This window comes from Mus musculus, chromosome 7, assembly GCF_000001635.26.
Source record: "Mus musculus strain C57BL/6J chromosome 7, GRCm38.p6 C57BL/6J".
Classification (NCBI taxonomy): Eukaryota; Metazoa; Chordata; class Mammalia; order Rodentia; family Muridae; genus Mus; species Mus musculus.
Genome location: NC_000073.6, coordinates 61705456 through 61726583, shown reverse-complemented (window position 1 = coordinate 61726583; position 21128 = coordinate 61705456). Strand labels below are relative to the sequence as shown.

Genomic DNA, 21128 nt, shown 5'->3' with positions numbered 1-21128 from the left:
GTAAGAAGAATGTAAAAAACAGCTTTTTCTGATATCTTTTTATCAATATTTCTGCTTTCTTAAGGGAAGTCAGGGTGGAAGGGTTGGGGCATGAATCAGCAGCACTGATGAGATCACCATGGTAACAGCAGGATTTGATGTGCATGCCTAGTTATAAAATCTCTTTCCTGATTGGATCTGATGCCATTCTCTATTTGAATACACATTCTCCATCAATCAGAAGCAAGGAGAGCAAATAAATTTGTTTGCAGGGGAAGATTTCATCAGTCAGGCTAGTGGTTATACTCCAGGACTTATCTGGTCCTGGATATAACCACTGCCAGACTGAATGGTGCTAAAGAGAAGGGAGAGTGGAGAGTGCTGTGTCACTGTCAGCAGACAGAGCCAGTGGTAAGCTGGGAAGCCTGTGCTTATTTATTTCAGTCTCCATGCACTGGTTGCTTAACTCCATGTTTCATATCGTAGCTGTCACCCCCCTATGGGAAATTCAGGTATTTGATTTGAAATGTTACTTCCTTGTTTCATGTTGAGCTGTGTCTTCTGAAAATAAAATACAAAATTCAAGCTACAGCTTGTGACAGAGACTAGGTAATATCTCGCATCTTCACATCTTTCATTCAGCTACTGAGAGAAATCCTTTGGCAGTAAATATTCTCAACTAATCACCATGAACACTCAGAAAAATCCAGAGTCATATCATATAGTACCCAGAATCAAAGTACTCTTCGGAGAGTGATTCTTTTAACCTACTGCCATTGTTCGCAAAAGGCATCCATAGGTACAACCATAGTTTAGAGTGTTGTTATTGTTTTAATTCATTAGATTGTCTAGGTGGTCATTTTTCCAAGTCTGGCTTTTGCTACATCACAGTTCACGGGGGGTCAGGAGCCCTTTAAGGGAATCACAAGATCATATTTTGCTGACCTCTATCTTGGTATTACAGCATGTAAAAGAAGAAAATGAAGACAGTTATTTTCATAGTGACCTTGTACTAGTGGATACCTCTAGACCTATATGCTTTTCTGGTCATTTGCATTCTGTCTTTAGTGATCCAGTTTTTGTGGTATAACCTAGATATTTATGAAATTCTCTTACTGTGGTGAAGATATTCCTGACAGTCTTAAATGCCTTATAACTATACATGCATCAGAAAATATCCTGGCACCTTACAACCCCATTAATTGTACCAAATACATCATATAAACATTGTTTTTAGCACTGAATTCCACCACATAGTGTGGAATTATATGAGACACTCCAGCATTTCATACAAACTAAGTATGCTTGGAGAAATCCATGGGCAGAATGTGGCACTATAATTCTAAAAGCTCTCTTATGCTTACAATATTAGATATTACATTTTCTAAGAAATTCTATAATCAGAGTTTACAACAGAAGCAATTAGTGAAGGAGACACAGAAATCCTGGTATTAGTTAGCAAGCAGAAAATTTGCATGGTAAAAGTAACAGTCTTTTTGGTTCAAAAAGAAACAGAACATCTTTGGCAAATGGCTTGGATCTAGGCAATAGAAGCCACAAATAGGAACATCTACAGGATTTCACTGACTTGTATTTCTCTTGGTCATAGTAGATAGAAGTAGTTAAAAATAGTTTTTCTGCCACTCACTTTTGGTTTTTCTACTTCCATAAGGAAACTTAGGGAAGAGGCAGGGGGTAAGAAATGAATCAACAGACTGATAGAGTTCTCCAATATTACAGCAAGTTTTGATGTCCATGCCTAGATATGATATTTCTCTCCTGATTGGGCCTGTTTCCATTCTCAATTTGAATGCACATTCTCAATCTATTAGAAGAAATAGAGCAAATATATTTGTCTGCAAGGGGAGATATGGTCAATTAGGCTGCTGGCTAAGTTCAAGGATTTTTATTTCTTTATATTGGTTTCTTTTCATTATTTACAATTCAAATGTTATTCCTATTCCAGGTCTCACTTTAAGAAATCCCCATTCCTATCTCCTGTCCCCTTGCCTCTATGGGAGTGGGCCCGCAGCACCTACAATCCTGGCACTTCCCTACACTGGGGCATCAAACACCCTCATGCCAAAGGACCACTCCTTGTACTGAGGTCCATCAAGTCCATCCTCTGCCACATATGCAGCCATATCCCTGGGTCCCTCCATGTGTTTTCTTTGGTTGGTGGTCTAGTCTCCTAGAAATTCCTGGGTGTGGGTTGTTGATACTGTAGCTCCCACCATGAAGATGCAAAGGCCTATAGATCCTTCAGTCCCTTCTGTCACTCCTCCATTGATTTAAAACTTTTTTGCTGCTATCCACGTTCAATTTTTTTATATTTCCATAAGGGAACCCAGGGAGGAGGATTTGATGTACGAATCAGCAGCACTGATGGAGATCTCCAAGATTTCAGCAGGATTTGATGTCCAATCCTAGATATGAGATTACTCTCCTGATTGGATCAGATTCATTTATCATTTGAATGCATCAATCAAAAGCAAGGAGAGCAAATAAACTTGTCTTCTGGGAAGAATTTGAACCGTCAAACTGTTCGCTATATTCCAGGACTTAGCTGTCCTGGATACAACCTGTATGGGCTAAAGAGAAGGGAGAGTGAGTGCTTCTGTAACAGACAGGAGACAAAACCAGTGTAAAGTTGCAGGAACAGTGCTTGTTTGTTTCAGTTTCCATGCTCTGATTCCTTTGCCACTAGTTCCTGTGCAGTTACTCTCACCACATTTTTATACTGTCATTTTTGTTTTAATTACTAGATTGTCTAGATGAGAGCTTTTCAGAGTCAATTTTGTGCTAAATAACTGCTTATGGGGGCTATGACCCCTTTAAGGAAAGCAATACATCATATTTTGGTGATCTCCACCTTGGTATTAGAGCATGTAAAAGAAGAAATTGAACACAATACTTTTCAGTGTGACCTTATTCCAAACACACCATGTTTTGTTGAGAATATTCACAAGTATGTGGACATCATTTTCAGCATTCAAAACCACATAATATTATACAATTGTATGAGGCACACCAGCATTTCATGTAAACAAAAACTGAGTAGGTGTGGAGCAGGGAATGGACACCTAGATATATGAATAACTCCAAGTTTCCAGTGACTTGTTATTCTGTTGGTCGCTATAGAGAGATGAATGTAAAAACAGATTTCCTGCCAGCCACTTTATATATATTTGTTTCCAGAAGAAAACCCAGGAGGGAGGGGGCCAAGAGGTGAATCACCAGCACCTAATGGATCTCCAAAGTTACTGCAGGATTTGATGTCCAGGCCCAGATATGAGATCTCCCTCTTGATTATATCTGACTCTATTTTCTTTTTTTTCAAAGTCTGATCATTTATTTGTTATTCTTTTTTTTTCACTTTATTTTTTATTAGGAATTTCCTTCATTTACATTTTCAGTGCTATCCCAAAAGTCCCCCATACCCTCCTACCTCACTCCCCTACCCACTCACTCCCATGTCTTGGCCCTAGCGTTCCCCTATACTGAGGCACATGAAGTTTGCATGACCAATGGGCCTCTCTTTCCAATGATGGCTGACTAAGCCATCTTCTGATTCATATGCAGCTAGAGACACGAAATCTGGGGGGTACTGGTTAGTTCATATTGTTGTTCTGCCTATAAGGTTGCAGAATCCTTTAGCTCCTTGGGTACTTTCTCTAGCTCCTCAATTTGGGGAGGGAGCTGTGATCGATCCAATAGCTAACTGTGAGTATCCACTTTTGTGTTTGCTAGGCCCTGGCATAGTATCAAAAGACACAGCTATATCAGGGTCCTTTCAGCAAAATCTTGCTAGTGTATGCAATGGTGTCAGCATTTGGAGGCTGATTATGGGATGGATCCCTGGGTATGGCCCATCTCTAGAAGGCCCATCCTTTTGCGTCAGCTCCAAACTTTGTCTCTGTAACTCCTTCCTTGGGTGTTTTGTTCCCAATTCTAAGAAGGGGAAACATGTCCACATTTTGGTCTTGGTTCTTCTTGAGTGTCATGAGTTTCACAAATTGTATCTTATATCTTGGGTATTCTAAGAATCTGGGCTAATATCCACTTATCAGTGAGTACATATCATGTAAGTTCTTTTGTGATTGGGTTACTTCACTCAGGATGATGCCCTCCAGGACCATCCGTTTGCCTAGGAATTTCATAAAATCATTCTTTTCAATAGCTGAGTAGTACTCCATTGTGTAAATGTACCACATTTTCTGTATCCATTCCTCTTTTGAGGGACATGTGGGTTCTTTTCAACTTCTGGATATTATAAATAAGGCTACTATGAACATAGTGGAGCATGTGTCCTTCTTACCAGTTGGAACATCTTCTGGATATATGCCCAGGAGAGGTATTGCGGGGTCCTCTGGTAGTACTATGTCCAATTTTTTGAGGAACTGCCAGACTGATTTCCAGAGTGGTTGTACAAGCTTGCAATCCCACCAACAATGGAGGAGTGTTCCTCTTTCTCTATATCCTCGCCAGCCTCTGCAGTCACCAGAATTTTTGATCTTAGGCATTCTGACTGGTGTGAGGTGGAATTGTTATACCTAGTGGGGAAACCCCCACCCAATTCCCGATTCGGCATGCACCCAAGAATCACGAACAGACTACTATCTCTTGATGTAATTACATGAGGACGTTTAATGATGGAGCTCCAGACAGACATGCATCCTACACAGGGGATAACAGATGTTGGCCCCCAGGCTTGAAAGCTAGGGGTTTTTATGGGGTAAGGGGCTTAGGGGTGTGGAATTCAGCAAGGTGACACACTATTGGCTTATTCAAACATTAACAGAAAGATTAACAGGGCATCAGGAATTTGTTCCTGTTGGCTGGGGGCTTATTATTGTTCACATAGCAACCAGTTGATTTATGACTTTACCTGGCTTCAAGGGGCAGTAGACAGAGGGGAGGTTCCGACCAGGTGGTGTTGACCCAGACAAAATAGCCCTGCTTGTACAATCAAACTGTTCTTAGGAATGACTTAACAACAGCCCTGTCTGTTCTGCTTTGTTCTAGGCTCCAGGCTGGGGGGGGGGGGGTCATAGACAACTCTTTTGCAAGAATCACAAGATACAAAATATCATTTTTTTTCATTCCCCTCTTCTTCTACTAAGTAATTCTAACCTTAGAATTTCAGAAGTCTATATCTCTATGTGGAGAATACTGCATTTACTCTATCTTTAACATGGCAGGGACCCTTTTAGCGAGGCTTGAGGGTCTGGGCATAAGGTAGGTGCACGTAGATCAGATCTCTGGCTGGAACTGGTGAGATGTCTTTGGGGTACCCAGCTCATTCACTGTAGCCATTTGAGACCAGACTTCTTTCTGTACCACCTGCAAGGCTTTTAACTTAGCATACAGATTATTATTACAACAACATAGGTTTAAACACATCATTTTAGACAGTTATGGGCATAGGAGCCCCATAAAGGATCTCAAAAAGAGTAAGACTGAATCAAGAGGGAGTATTTTTAGTTCCAAATAGGGCAAGGGGAAGGAGCACCAAGTCTGTGCCAGTCTCTATGATTAATTTTGTCAAGGTCTGTTTTAGAGTTCTATTTATTCTTTTTATCTGTCCTGAGCTCTGAGGTCTGTACACACAATATAATTTTTATTTGACCTCTAAATACTTGGCCACACCTTGACTTACCTGGACAACAAAGGCAGGGCCATTTTCTGCCACTATTATTGTTTTTAGCACTCTGAACCTTGGAAAATTTTTCTTTAATAATCTTCTTGATGACTATCTGAGCAGTCTCATTTTTACAGGGAAAAGCTTCTATCTATCTTGAGGATATTCACAAAACCCAGAAGGTATTCATGCACACATTTTTCTCAGTAAAGTCTATTTCCCAGTAGATGTCAGGTCTGTCTTCCCATGGGAGGACTAGTTTTCTTCCTTTAGTTTTTACTATTTTATACAGGGTTTTTTTTTTTCTACCAGTCACCTGATAGTCTTCAGACTGTCAGGATTATTGCTCTTTGGGATGACTGTTTGGCTGTTAGATCTGCCATCTGATTTCTTTTAGCCACAGCATCTTAGATCTTTCTCTGCAGATGTCAACAGCCCTCTTTGTCTGTATAGTGCTCCGTACAGTGGCAAAAGCATACCTGCTGTCAGTGTAGAGTTTTCTTTTGCCATTTATAGAGCTTGTATCAAAGCCACAAGTTCAGCTTTTTGGGCTGAAGTCCCTTCAGGGAGGCTGCTGGCCTAGATCACTTGCTTTCTGTCCACCACTGCACTGTTGTCCCTGCCTTCTGCTTACCTTCATCCATGAGGCTACTGCCATCTGTGTACCAGCTCAAACTCTCAGACCAAGGCTGATCTGATCCTTCAGATCATTTTGAGTATCAGTTTCTTCTACCAGAATGTCAGAGCAGTGATGAGTAGGTGAAGTCTTGTCAGGTTAGCAGGGGGAGCAAAGTTTACTCATTCAGTCAACAAAAAGCTTTGATAATTTGTCCATTGGTCAGGGGAATGGTTGGATAATGTTTTCAAGAGCGTTAGTCAGCCATCGGTCAGGGGGGCTAAAACTACACTTTCTAGGCCATGTGCCAAGTTTTGCCTCAGAGTCCATTTATCTGCATTCTTGACCAGAAGCCACAATATGCAGACAAGCAGACCATCTTACAGTCACCAGGTATAATTTTTTACAAGTATGCCACAGGTCTTTTCCAGGGTCCCAATCTCTGAGCAAGCACCTCTTTGGCAATACCATTGTTCTCAGTCACATCTAGGAGTCCCAAAGCTGGGAACGACATTAGGGAAGTCTTAATAGCATCCAAGGCCATCCAAGGTTGTATTTTATTTTTCTATACAAAGGGCTGTTTATCTCTTTAATTTAGCAAAGCCTGGAATCCACAATCTGCAAAAGCCCGCAGTGCCCAGGAAAAATTTTAACTCGTTTTGCACTGGTTGGTAGGGGAATATGAAACACAGTCTCTTTTCTAGCTGCTTTGACAGGTAGGCCACCGGCTTCTTCTAAGGACTCAGCTTCTGTGTTAGCACCCTTTTGCTATCTCTTTACTTTTAGCCACAAACAGGTGAAGGGTTTAGTCATGGGGGGGTACTCTTCTTTTTGTTGGGGCAGTCTCTCACCCAGTGCCCTTTTTTTTTTTTTTTTTTGGCTTCCTATTTCTTACAGATCATTTCTAAGTGCTAGTATTATTACCATGTGCCAAATTGTCTAGTTTCCTAACTGTAATGGAGATCTCATATAATGTTCTCTCTCTCTCTCTCTCTCTCTCTCTATATATATATATATATATATATATCTTTTTGTTCCTCCTCCTTGTCTTTGCTTCCTTTGGATGTTATCTAATTATCACATCTATATTCTGTCACTTATCTTCTCTCATAGTTTGTCTCTACCCTGGTTTATCTTTCTGTCTCACAGCACATCTCTGATTCTGACTCTGGTCTCTGTCTTTGTCAGCCTCATTTTACTGGTTTCTCTTCTAAATATTTCTCATTTAGAGTATCTCTCTCATCTCAGACCTCTCTAATCTCCTTCATCTCTATTTTTACTTCTCCTCACTGTTAACCTATCTCTTCTGAGTCTGCTGAAGCTTTGCTCTCAGCTCTTCTTTGCAGACCTCTATCCTTCTTTTGTTTCTCTTCCTCTGCACTTTCTTATCAACTTATGCTAACTTTCTTACAGACTTACCCTGTCCTTCTCTTAACTTCTGTAACTTCCTATTACCCCAGTCAGATTGTTGGGGCACTTTCTAGTCCCACAGAGATGAGACCCTCATCAGAGCCTGGCAGTTAGACTCACAGGTGCTCCTTACCTTGGACAGAAGCCCCATGTGGGTGCATGCCTCCCTCACTGGAGCTTGGAACAGACTCATTGCCAGCAGCACAGGGCGGTGCCTGAGAAGAGAAAACACGTGGGGCAGAGAAGGGGGTGCAGCTCTCACAGCTGGCTGCACCAGTTCACTGATATCTCAAAATGAAAGCACTTTTTTTTTTCTGTTAACAAGAGACAGGATGCAGGGGACAGGGGAATGAGAAGCAACCAGAGAACCTGTGGTGCTCTTGACCGGCCACTCTCACAGCCTCCTCTTCTTTTTTCTTCAGCAGCCACAACATCCAGGGCCACTGACTTCTTAGGGACCACCCATCTCTTGCTCCGGGTTTCCCGAGCTCATTTTTCCCTAGGCTCCAGGTCCATGGGTGGGACCATTGTGATCCACTGGCTGCTCCCTGGTGTTGGAGTGGAAGGCAGGGCAGCTGAGGATCTGAAAGGAAGTGGTCAGCATAGGGATCTGACAGGATTCTTAGGCTAATTCCAGAAGGCAGAACTCAAAAACTGTCATCAGTCTTTAGTCTAAGTCTGAACACAAAGAGACACACAAGACACACACAGAAACCTTTTTTCAGGCAACCACCATAAAATCATAGTACTACCGAAATGACAAACACAAGCAAGACCAATATAGGTCATCTTACACGCAATTTCTAGAGAAGCTCACTGTCACCATGCCCAACTCAAATGGACCTCTCTCCATGGGAAGGCCCCCTGAACCTGAAACCGGCCTAAAACCAAACCAAGATAATCAGTCAACTCCTTGGGACCAAAACCAGACTTGAAACCAGACAAACCAAAAACAAAGCAGAATTAGAAGTTGGTCCAATGGAGGACACACAAATGAACAAGACAGACAGACACACAGACATACAGACATACAGGCAGGGAGGGCTTCTACTTTACCTCCGATGTACAGTGTCTGTGTCTCATGACAAAATCACAAACAAAAACAAGATAGCAACAGAGAAAAAAAAGACACCAGTATATATAAGCACACTCGTCCACATCTGGACTTATACAACCAGCCAAATGCTATTTCCTGACAGGGTCAGATTCCACCTTGACTCTCTTCCTGACAGTGTGGGATTCCACGTCCACTCCCTCACTGGCAGAGAGAACTCTCTCTCTCTCTCTCTCTCTTTCACTCTGCCAGGCAACAGCAGGTCCTCCTGACTGTTCCATACCCTGGGCACTCCCTCCAGGGTCTCCCTTGGAAGGACTTCCAGGGGTGCAGCCTGTGGAGCCATAGACCATTGTCCTCCCACAGCCACTAGGGTCCTTACAGTCCACAGTGGCAGCTGCCAGAATACAGAATACCAGAACTGGTAACACAGGTGGGATTCAAACCCACAATCTCAGAACTGAAAAACCAAGACACAAATTCAGCAGTGCCACACTTAGACACTTAGACAACAGACAACATACAAGACTTACACAAACAAACATACCTCCAAAGGGTCCTTCGGGGTTCTTAGGTGTCACGCAGATCTCAGTGGGACCTCCAAATTGTTAGACCTAGTGGGGAAACCCCCACCCAATTACCGATTCGGCATGCATCCAAGAATCATGAACAGACTACCATCTCTTGATGTAATTACATGAGGACGTTTAATGATGGAGCTCCAGACCGACATACATCACACACAGGAGATAACAGATGTCAGCCCCAAGGCTCAAAAGCTGGGGGTTTTTATGGGGTAAGGGGCTTAGGGGTGTGGAATTCAGCATAGCGACACACTATTGGCTTATTCAAACATTAACAGAAAGATGACAGGGCATCAGGATTTTGTTCCTGTGGGCTGGGGGCTTATCTTTGTTCACATAGCAACCAGTTGATGTATGACTTTACTTGGCCTCAAGGGGCAGTAGACAGAGGGGAGGTTCCGACCAGGTGGTGTTGACGCAGACAAGATAGCCCTGCTTGTACAATCAAGCTGTTCTTAGGAATGTCTTAACAACAGCCCTGTCTGTTCTGCTTTGTTCTAGGCCCCAGGCTCATAGACAACTCTTTTGCATGAATCACAAGATACAAAATCTCATTTTCTTTCAGAATCTCGGGGTTGTTTTGATTTGCATTTTGCTGGTGATTAAGGATGTTAAACATTTTTTCAGGTGATTCTCAGCCATTCAGTATTCCTCAGGTGAGAATTCTTTGTTAAGCTCTGCACCCCATTTATAATGGGGTTATTTGATTTTTTTGGAGTTCACCTTCTTGACTTCTTTATATATATTGGATATTAGTTCCCTATCTGATTTAGGATAGGTAAAGGTCCTTTCCCAAAATGTTGGTGGCCTTTTTGTCTTATTGATGGTGTCTTTTGCCTAACAGAAGCTTTGCAATTTTATGAGGTCCCATTTGTTGATTCTTGATCTTACAGCACAAGCCATTGCTTTTCTATTCAGGAATTATTCCCCTGTGCCCATGTCTTCCAGGCTTTTCCCCACCTTCTCCTCTATAAGTTTCACTGTCTCTGGTTTTATGTGGAATTCCTTGATCCACTTAGATTTGACCTTAGTATAAGGAGATAGGAATGGATCAATTCGAGTTCTTCTATATGATAACCACCAGTTGTCCCAGCACCATTTGTTGAAAATGCTGTCTTTTTTCCACAGGATGGTTTTAGCTCCCTTGCCAAAGATCACATGACCATAGGTGTGTGGGTTCATTGCTGTGTCTTCAATTATATTCCATTCGTCTACTTGTCTGTCATTATACCAGTATCATGGAGTTTTTATCACAATTGCTCTGTAGTACAGCTTTAGGTCAGGCATGGTGATTCCACCAAAGGTTCTTTTATCCTTGAGAACAGTTTTTGCTATCCTAGGTTTTTTGTTATTCCAGATTAATTTGCAGATCACCCTTTCTAATTCGTTGAAGAACTGAGTTGGAATTTTGATGGGGATTGCATTGAATCTGTAGATTGCTTTTGGCAAGATAGCCATTTTTACTATATTGATCCTGCCAATCCACGAGTATGGGAGATCTTTCCATCTTTGGAGATCTTTTTTAATTTCTTTCTTCAGAGACTTGAAGTTCTTATCATACAGATCTTTCACTTCTTTAGTTAGAGTAATGTCAAGGTATTTTATATTATTTGTGACTATTGAGAAGGGTGTTGTTTCCCTAATTTCTTTCTCAGCCTGTTAAGCCTTTGTGTAGAGAAAGGCCATAGGCTTATTTGAGTTAATTTTATATCCAGCTACTTCACTGAAGCTGTTTATCAGGTTTTGGAGTTCTCTGGTGGAATTTTTAGTGTCACTTATATATACTATCATATCATCTGCAAAAAGTGATATTGTGACTTCTTCCTTTCCAATTTGTATTCCCTTGATATCCTCTTGTTGTCGAATTGCTCTGGCTAGGACTTCAAGTACAATGTTGAGTAGGTAGGGAGAAAGTGGGCAGCCTTGTCTAGTCCCTGATTTTAGTGCGATTGCTTCCAGATTCTCTCCATTTAGTTTGATGTTGGCTACTGGTTTGCTGTAGATTGCTTTTATAATATTTAGGTAAGGACCTTGAATTCCTGATCTTTCCAAGACTTATATCACGAATGGGTGTTGGATTTTGTCAAATGCTTTCTCTGCATCTAATGAGATGATCACGTGGTTTTTGTCTTTTAGTTTATTTATATAGTAGATTATGTTGATGGATTTCCATATGTTAAACCATCCCTGCATCCCTGGGATGAAACCTACTTGGTCAGGATGGATGATTGTTTTGATGTGTTCTTGGGTTAGGTTAGTGAACATTTTATTGAGGATTTTTGCTTCCATTGGAATACACATTCTCCATCAATCAGAAGCAAGGAGACCAAATAAATTTGTCTGCTAAGAAGGATTTGATCAGTAAAATCCTTTGCTGGCTATACTCCAAGTCTTATCTGGTCCTGGATATAAACAAAGCAAGGTGCTAAAGTAAAGAGAGAGTGCTGGTGTCACTGTCAGCAGACGGCCAGTGGAAAGCTCCAAAGACTGTGCTTGTTCATGTCACAATCTACAAGCAGTGATTGCTTAGCTCCTTATTTTGTTCAACATTTCAGGCATCTGCTTTGGAGTTTGACTTCCTTGTCTCAGTTATAGAGGGCATGTCTTCTGCAAAGAAGTTACAAGATCAATCTTCAGCTTTTGACAGAGACTAGGTAATTTCTGACATTTTTATATTCTTAGGTAAAACACTGTGAGAACTGCTACAGCAGGAAATGTCCTCAGCATCCCACCCTGGATTCTAAGAAAAAATTAGATATACCTAACAGAAACAGAAACCACAATACCCAGAATCAAAGCTGTAATGGGACAGTTATGCTGGAAACATGCTACCATTAATGTCAAAGACATTCAAAAATACAACCATTGTTTATTCTGTTATTATTATTTTTTTGTAGTTTACTAGATTTTCTAGCCTGGTTTTTCTTCCAGGTCAGTCTTTTGTTACCTAATTGCTCAGCAGAGTCATGAGCCCTTGAGGGAAATAAATTATGGCCTGATCATCTCCACCATGGTATTACAGCATGCAAAGGAAGAAATGGACAGTTTTCATTGTTACCTTGTACTTGTGGATACCTTGAGTCAAAAGATAAAAAAAAAGATTTTTTAATCTGTCTTTAGAGATCAGGTCCCTCACATTTATTCTGAATATTTATGATACTGTATTACTTTGATTAATATATTGTTAATATATTCCTGACAGTAGAAATCACATTAGAGCTTTATATGTATCAGAAAATGCCCTGACCTCTTTAATACAAAAACATTAAGGAATTCAAGAGGGTTTGTAACCCCAGAGGAAGAACAACAATATCGAGCAACCAGACCCACTCACAGAGCTCCTAAAGACTAAATCACCAACCAATTGAGAATCCCATGTCTCCAGCTTCATAGCTAGCAGTGGGCAACCTTGTCAGGCATCAATGGGAGAAGAGACCCTTGGTCCTGAGAAGGCTTGATCCCCCAGTGTAGGGGAATGCCAGGGAAGGGAGGTGGATTTGGGTGGGAGGGTAGGGGAACAGATTAATAGAAGCAGTGAGAGGAATTATTGGATAGGGGATTTCTGGAGGGGAAGTAGGGAAATGATATAACATTTGAAATACAAATAAAGAAAATATTCAATAAAAATAGAAAAAACCCACACATTAAAAATTCCACAAATACCATATTTTGATGTGAATAATAACAGCATATTAACATTGTTTTCATGGCAGGAAAAATGGCCACTTTGCTGAAAGCAATATACATATTCAATGAAATCCCTACAAAAAATCCAACTCAATTCTTCACGGAGTTGGAAAGAGCAATTCTCAAATCATTTGGAAAAAAAGAAAGGATATCAAAAACTACTTTCAACAATAAAAAAATCTCTGGTGGAATCACCATCCCTGATCTCAAGTTGAACTACAGAGAAACTGTCATAAAAACTGCATGGTACTTGTACAGTGACAGACAGGTAGATCAGTGGAATGGAATTGAAGACCCAGAAATGAAGCCACACACCTATGTCACTTGATCTTTGACAAAGAAACTAAAACCATCCAGGGGAAAAAAGACAGCATTTTAAAAGAATAGTGGTGGTTCAACTGGCATTTAAAATGTAGACAAAAGCAAATTGATTCATTCTTCTCTATGTGTCCAAAGCTCAAGTCCATGTGGATCAAGGAACTCCACATAAAACTAGATACACTGAAACAAATAGAAGAGAAAGTGGCAAAATGTCTCAAACACATAGTCATAGGGGAAATGTTTTGAGCACAACACCAATAGCATATGCTCTAATATCAAGAATTGAAAAATGGGACCACTTGAAACTGTAAAGTTTCTGTAAGGCAAAGGACACTGTCAGTGGGACAAAATCCACTGCAGCTTTTCATACCAAGTGAGTATACATGGAGAAGGGCATGGGCACAGTATTATACTTAGTATTAATGAGAGCTTTGAGGACATAGGAATACACATTATATTTTCAAAGAAAGGCTATACACAGGACATACAACAGATAAATTGCAAAAGAAGGCAAAGGCACCTCAAAATTGTGCAGCAGGCAGCAAAAATTGCAGCATAATATACAAGTCAGTTGATTTAAAATTAAACAGAGCATCTCTGATAAATATCTTAAACCTATTTAGAAGTAGCCAGAAGTAGGACCATCCCCAAGGTTCCACTGACTTGTTTTTTCCTTGGTCAGTGTAGAGAGATGGAGGTAAAATGTAGTTTTTTTTTTCTGCCATCTATTTATTATTATTATTATTATTATTATTATTATTATTATGCTTTCTTCCATCAACCCAGTAAGGAGTGTGTGAGGTATCAATCAGCAGCACTGATGGAGATCTCCAAGGTTACTGCAGGCTTTGATATCCATACCTAGATATGTGATCTATCTCTCCTGATTGGAACTGATTCCATTCTTATTTGAATGCACATTCCCAATCAATGAGATGCAAGGAGAGCAAATACATTTGTGTGCAGGGAAGGACTTGATCAGTCTGGCTTCTGGCTATATTCCAGGACTTATCTGGTCCTCTGTTTAACCAAAGCCTGACCGTATGGTACTAAAGACCAGGAAGCTTACTTCTGTAACTGACAGGAAATAGAGCCAGTGGACAGTAGCAAGGGCAATGAGAGCTTGTTTGTTTCAGGGCCTCCATGTCCTGATTACTTGGCTTCTAGTTCCTGTATTGGGAATGTCATCACATGTGAAATTCAAGCTTCATATTGTGACAGAGACTTGAAAAATTTTTACATTTTCACAACCTTAGGTCAAACACTGTGAAAAATGTGGAGACCAATGTCTGCAGCATACCGCCATGGAATCTCTGAAAAGTCTTGATATCACTAATAGACATACATACTACGATACTTAGAAATTAAGCATCCTTGGGGCAGTGATGCTGGCAGCATGTTCTCATTAATGGTAAAATATATTCAACAATTAAACCATTGCTTAGAATATATCATGTTTGTTCTTCCAAGTAAGTTCATTACTAACTACATGCTCACGGGAGTCATGAACCCTTTAGGGAAATCAATACATCATCCAAACCCTGTAGATCTCCACCTTGGTATTGCATTCAGTATGAGAAAGAAATGGACACAGTAATATTCATGTGGACCTTTTACTAGTGGATCCCTAAAGACCTAGGTTTTTTTCTCTTATTTTTTAATTCTGTCTTCATAGTTCAGGTTTCTGTGGTATAACCTAGATATTGATTAAATATATTACTTTGATTCATATATTCCCAAGAGTAGTAAACTAATTAAAACTGTATATGCATCAGAAAAAGTTCTGGCATCCTTCAAGTACATGTTACATTTTGCTACATACTATGTATTGTTCAGAATACCCCCCAGAAAATAAACAGTGTTTCCAATTCTGAATGTCACTTAATATTGTGCATATTCATGAGATACTCCAGTGTCGCATGCAAACTGTGCACTTGTGGAGTGGTGTATGGGAAGAATTTTGCATTTAATATTCCAAGAACTCTTTGATGTTATACTATTACATGTTATTGTAATAGGAAAAGCTATTTACTCAGAACATACAACAGAAGTAATTAGTGAGGGAGATGCAGACACATCACAAATAGTCAGCAGGCAACAAAAATTGCAAGATAATTGTCAGAGTCAGAAAGGCTCAAAATGAACCAGGAAATCTGGCAAACTAGTAGGATCTAGGTAGAAGGAACCAGAGAAAAAGAACAGCTCCAAATTTCCACTGAATAATTCTTCTGTTGGTTAATATAGTGAGATGAATGTAAAAACAGCTTTTCCTGACATCCACTTTCTATTTTTCTGCTTCCATAAGGAAACACATGAAGGAGGGTGCCAAGACATGAATCAGCATCACCTAATGGATCTTTAAAGTTACTGCAGGATTTCATGTCCATGCCTAGGTATGAGATCTCTCTGCTGATTGAATCTGATTCGACTCTCTATTTGAATATACATTCCCCATCAAACATAAGCAAGGAAAACAAAAACAAAACAAAAAGTTTGTCTGCAGTTAAACACTTGACAGACAAGCTGCTGGCTATACATCAGCCCTCATCTGGTTTTAGATATAAGCCAAAGCCACACTGAGTGGTATTAAAGAAATGAGAGAGTACTTGGGTCACTGTCACCAATAGAGCCAGCAGAAAGCTGCTAAGACTATGCTTGATTATGTCAGAGACTTCCTGCTCTGATACTTCAGATCCCTGTTTTGTATGTAATTTCATGCCTCTGGTTTTGAGCATCACTTCCTTGTCTCAGTCATGCAGGACTGTGCCTCTGGAAAGAAGATAAAAGATTAAAGCTTCAGCCTGTGACAGAGAGCATGGATTTTCTGATATTTTTATATCCTTAGATCAGCCATGGTGAGAACAGGAATGGCAACAAATGTCATCAACATTACACCTTGGCATCTAAGAAAAATCAGTTGTAACTAAGAGACATAGATCCTACTATACCCAGAATCCAGTCAGTCTTGGGACAGTAATGATGGTAGCATGGTATCATTAGTGACCTATGACACCCAAGAATAAAACCATTGTTTATCCTGTTATTGTTTTTGTAGTGTACTAGATTTCCTAGCCTGCTTTTCTTGCAGGTCAGTCTTTTGCTACCTAACAACTCAGTAGAGTGATGAGCCTTTTAGGGAAATCAATAAATTATGTTCTGATCATGCCCACCTTAGTATTATATTATGTAAATAAATGGACACAGGAGTTTTCATTGTAACCTTTTACTTAAGAATATCGTGAGTCCTAAGATTTCATGCTATTTTTCTTTCTGTCTTTAGAGATCATGTCTCTGTTATATATCCTGGATGTTTCTGATATTGTATTTCTTGGATTAATATATTTCTGACAGTAGAAATTACATTAGAGCTTTATATGTGTCAAAAAATGCTCTGACCTCTTTAAAACCACACATTGAAGAATTGAAAGGGGTTTGCAACCCTATAGGAAGTACAACAATATCAACCAACCAGATTGCTCCAGAGCTCCCAGGGATCAAACCACCCACCAAAGAGTACATATGCAGGACCCATAACTTCTGCCTCATAGGTAGCAAAGGATGGTATTGTCAGGCATCAAGAGTAAAAGAATACCTTGGTCCTGAGAAGGCTCAATATCCTAGTATAGAGGAATGTAAGTGCAGGGAGTTGGATTTTTGATAGGTGGGTGGGGGGACACCCCCATAGAAACAGAGGGAGGGAGTATTGGAAAAGGGGTTACTGGGTGGAAAAAGGGGAAGGGGGGATAACCAATAAATTAAGAAAATAGCCGATGAAAATAAAAAAATAATAGAATAGAAAATCCACACATTAAAAGTTCCACATATACCATATTTGGATGTCAATAACCACAGCATATAAACATTGTTTTGAACACGGAGTGGAGTGAAATATTTTTTCAGATTCATGGGACACTGCAGCTTTCCATACAAGCTGAGTATAGGTGGAATAGGGCATGGGCAGAATATTAAACTTAGTGTTAAAACAACCCTTTGTGGAAGCATGGGAACACAATTTAAACATTAAATTATCAAGGAAAGGCCATGCACAGAGCATATAAATGATAAATTGGAAAAGGACAAAAAGTCGCATCACAAGTGGAAAGCAGGCAGCAAAATTGCAAGAGAAGAGACACCGTCAGTTGGTTCAAAAAGAAAGCCTCTCTTGCAAATAAATTAAAGCTAGGAAGAAGGATCCAGAAATTGAACCTTCCCCCAAAGTTATGTACAGTAACATGGTTTTTTGTTGGTCATTGTAGAATGAAGATGTTAAAAACAAGTTTTATGACCATCTACTTTCAATTTCTCTGCTTCCTTCTGGAAAGCCAGGGAGGAGGGAATGAGGTATGAATCAGCAGCACTGATGGAGATCTCCATGGATACATCAGGATTTTACGTTCAAACCTAGATATGAGATCTCTCTCTCCTGATTGGATCTGATTCCATTCTCTATCTTAATACACATTCTCAATCAACCAGAAGCAAGGAGAGCAAATACATTTCTCTGCAGGGTAAGATTTGGTCAGGCTTCTGGCTATACTCCAGGAATTTTCTGGTCCTGGATATAACCACTGACAGACTGAATGGTGCTAAAGAGAAGGGAGAGTGCTTGTGTCACTGTCAGCAGACAGAGCCAATGAAATCATCAAAGCCTGTGCTTGTTTATTTCAGAGCCTCCATGCACTTCTTGCTTTTAGTCCTTGTTTAGTATTATAGCTGTCACTCTATGTTTAGTATCATAGCTGTCACTCTATGGGAAATTCAGATATCTGATTTGGAGGGTGACTTAACTTTTCTCAGTCATGCTCTGATATGTCTTCTGCAAAGAAGATACAAGATTCAATCTTCAGCTTGTGACAGAGAGTAGCAAATTTTTCACACTTTCAGAACCTTAGGTCAGACACTGTGAGAAGTGCTGTGGAAGCAAATGACTGCTACATACCACCATGGAGTCTCTGAAAAATCTTGATGTAACTAATAGACACAGATCCTATCTTACCCAAAAACTAAGCATCCTTGAGGCAGTGATGCTGGCAGCAGTTTTTTATTTATGGTATGAATATTCAACAATTGAACCATTGTTTATAGTGTTATTTTATGTTTAATATACTATAATCTCTAGCATGTTTGTTGTTCCAAGCCTGTTCATTACAAACTGTGTTCAATGGAGTCTCAAGCCCTTTAGGGAAATCAATACATTAGCAATCTCCTGAAGATCTCCACGTTGATACATACATACACTATAAAAAAATGAACACAGTAATTTTCATGGGGAACTTGTACTAGTGGCTCCCTTGAGACCTATATTTTTTCTGCTATCTCAATTCTGCCTTGAGAGTTCAGGTCACTGTTGTATAACATTGACATTTCTAAAATGTATTACTTTTATTCAGATATTCCTTTCAGTAGTAAACAAATTACAATTGTATATATATCAGAAAAATTTCTGTCCTCTTTACAAGCACACTTCAAATTTTCCTTCATACTATGTATTGTTGGGATTATCCACAGTATGTGAACAATGTTTTTAACTCTAGATTATACTTAATATTCTGCATATATATGAGACAGTTGTTTATTTTGTTATTGTTCTTGTCCTTTACTAGATTTTCCTGGCTGATATTCTTCCACATTGGTTCTTTGCAATAACAGCTCTTTAGAATCAAGAGCTCTTTACAGAAATCAATAGTTCATGTCCAGATCATCTCCAACTGGTTAAAACACAGAATAAAGGAAGAAATGGATACAGTAATTTTCATTGTCATCTTGTACTTGTGGATATCTCGAGTCCTAAAATTTCATGTTATTTTTATTCTGTGTTTAGAGATCAGTTTCTGTCATATAGTCTGGATATTCATGAAAATGTATTATTTTGTATAATTCATTGCTGACAGTAGAAATCACATTAATCTGTATATGCATCAGAAAATGTCATAGCCCCTTTCAAACCACACATTATATTTTCCTACACACAATGTTTTGTTTTACATAATCACAACATATAAACATTGTTTTCTACACTGAATTTCATTTAGTATTGTTCAGATTTTTGAGACTTTTCATGCAAACTGAGGACTTGGGAAGCAGGGCATGGACAGAATATTGAACTTAGGATTCTCTTTGAGGATACACTATAAATGATTACTGTACTAGGAAAACTATAATCAGAACACTCAACAGAAGCATTCAGGGATTTAGATTCAGCCACACCACAATTATTCAGTAGGCAGAAAAAAAAAGATCAAGAGAATTGTCACAATCATGAAGAGTCAAAGGAAACAGAGGAATTCTGGCAAGGTGTGTGGATCTAGACAGAAGGAGCTAGACATAGAAAGAGCTCAAAGGTTCCACTGACTTATTTTTCTGTTGAATAATACAGTAAGAAAAATGTAAAAACAGCTTCCCCACCCCCATCAACTATCAATTTTTCTGCTTCCTTCAGGTAACCCAGTGTGGACAAATTGAGGAATGAATCAGCTGCACTGATAGTGATCTCCAAGGATCTGATATCTATGTCTAGATAAGTGATCTCTCTCCTGATTGGATCTGACTTCATTCTCTATTTGAATACACCTTCTCAATCAATCAGAAGCAAGAAGAGCAAATAAATTTATCTGCAGGAGAAGATTTGATCAGTCAGGCTGCTGGTGATTCTCCAGGACTTATCTGGTCCTGGATATAACCACTGCCAGACTGAATGGTGCTAAAGAGAAGGGAGAGTGCTTGTGTCACTGTCAGCAGACACAGCCAGTGGAAAGCTGGGAAGGCTGTGCTTGTTTATTCAGAGTCTCCATGCATTGATTGCTTAGCTCCATGTTTTTGATAGTAGCTGTCACCCTATAGGAAATTCAGCTATCTGATTTGAAGTGTGTTTTACTTTTATCAGTCATGAATGTTTGTGTCTTCTTCAAAGAAGATACAAGATTCAAACTTCAGCTTATGGCACAGACTAGGGAATATCTGACATATTCAGATCTTTTGTTTGGCTCCTGTGGGAACAACTGTTGTAGCAAATATCACCAATTAACCACCATGAAACCTCTGAAAAGGCCATAGTTAGATCATACAGTACCCAGAGTCAAATTACTCTTCATACAGTGATAGTAACCTGTTGGCATTAATGGCAGGAGGCATTTTTAGATACAACCACAATTTATCATGTTATTATTGTTTTAATTTACTAGATTGTCTAGGTGGTCATTTTTCCAAGTCAGTTTTTTTGCTAAATTACAGTTCAGGGGATCATGACCCGTTACAGGAATCACTGCATTATATTTTGATTATCTACACCTTGGTATTACAACATGTAACAGGAGAAAATGGACAGTTATTTTCACTGTGACCTTGTACTAGTGAATACCTCTAGACCTATGCTTTTCTGCTTATTTGCATTCTGTCTTTAGAGATCTATACTTTGTGATATAACATGGATATATATGAAACTGTCTTGCTGTGTTGATGATATTCCTGACTGTCTTAGTCAGGGTTTCTATTCCTGCACAAACATCATGACCAAGAAACAAGTTGGGGAGGAAAGGGTTTATTCGGCTTACACTTCCATACTGCTGTTCATCACCAAGGAAGCCAGGACTGGAACTCAAGCAGGTCAGGAAGCAGGAGCTGATGCAGAGGCCATGGAGGAATGTTCTTTACTGGCTTGCCTCTCCTGGCTTGCTCAGCCTGCTCTCTTATAGAACCCAAGACTACCAGCCCAGAGATGGTCCCACCCACAAGGGGCCTTTCCCCCTTGATCACTAATTGAGAAAATGCCTTACAGATGGATCTCATGGAGGCATTTCCTCAACTGAAGCTCCTTTCTCTGTGATAACTCCAGCTGTG

General features: G+C 39.7%; 1 long non-coding RNA gene and 1 other non-coding gene across 2 annotated transcripts in view; both read left to right on the top strand.

Moving 5' to 3' along the window:
• The window catches only part of A230057D06Rik (RIKEN cDNA A230057D06 gene), a 221725-nt gene extending 200991 nt beyond the window's left edge, over nucleotides 1–20734 (top strand). Inside the window, exons 7-9 of the long non-coding RNA NR_015533.2 lie at nucleotides 11840–11938; nucleotides 15598–15685; nucleotides 19732–20734. This is a non-coding gene — a long non-coding RNA (RIKEN cDNA A230057D06 gene). The remainder of the gene's footprint in view (nucleotides 1–11839; nucleotides 11939–15597; nucleotides 15686–19731) is intronic.
• Nucleotides 256–335, top strand: Mir344d-3 (microRNA 344d-3). Its single transcript, NR_037209.1, has one exon. It is a non-coding gene; the product is annotated as a microRNA 344d-3 (primary transcript).
• Nucleotides 20735–21128: the final 394 nt, after the last annotated feature.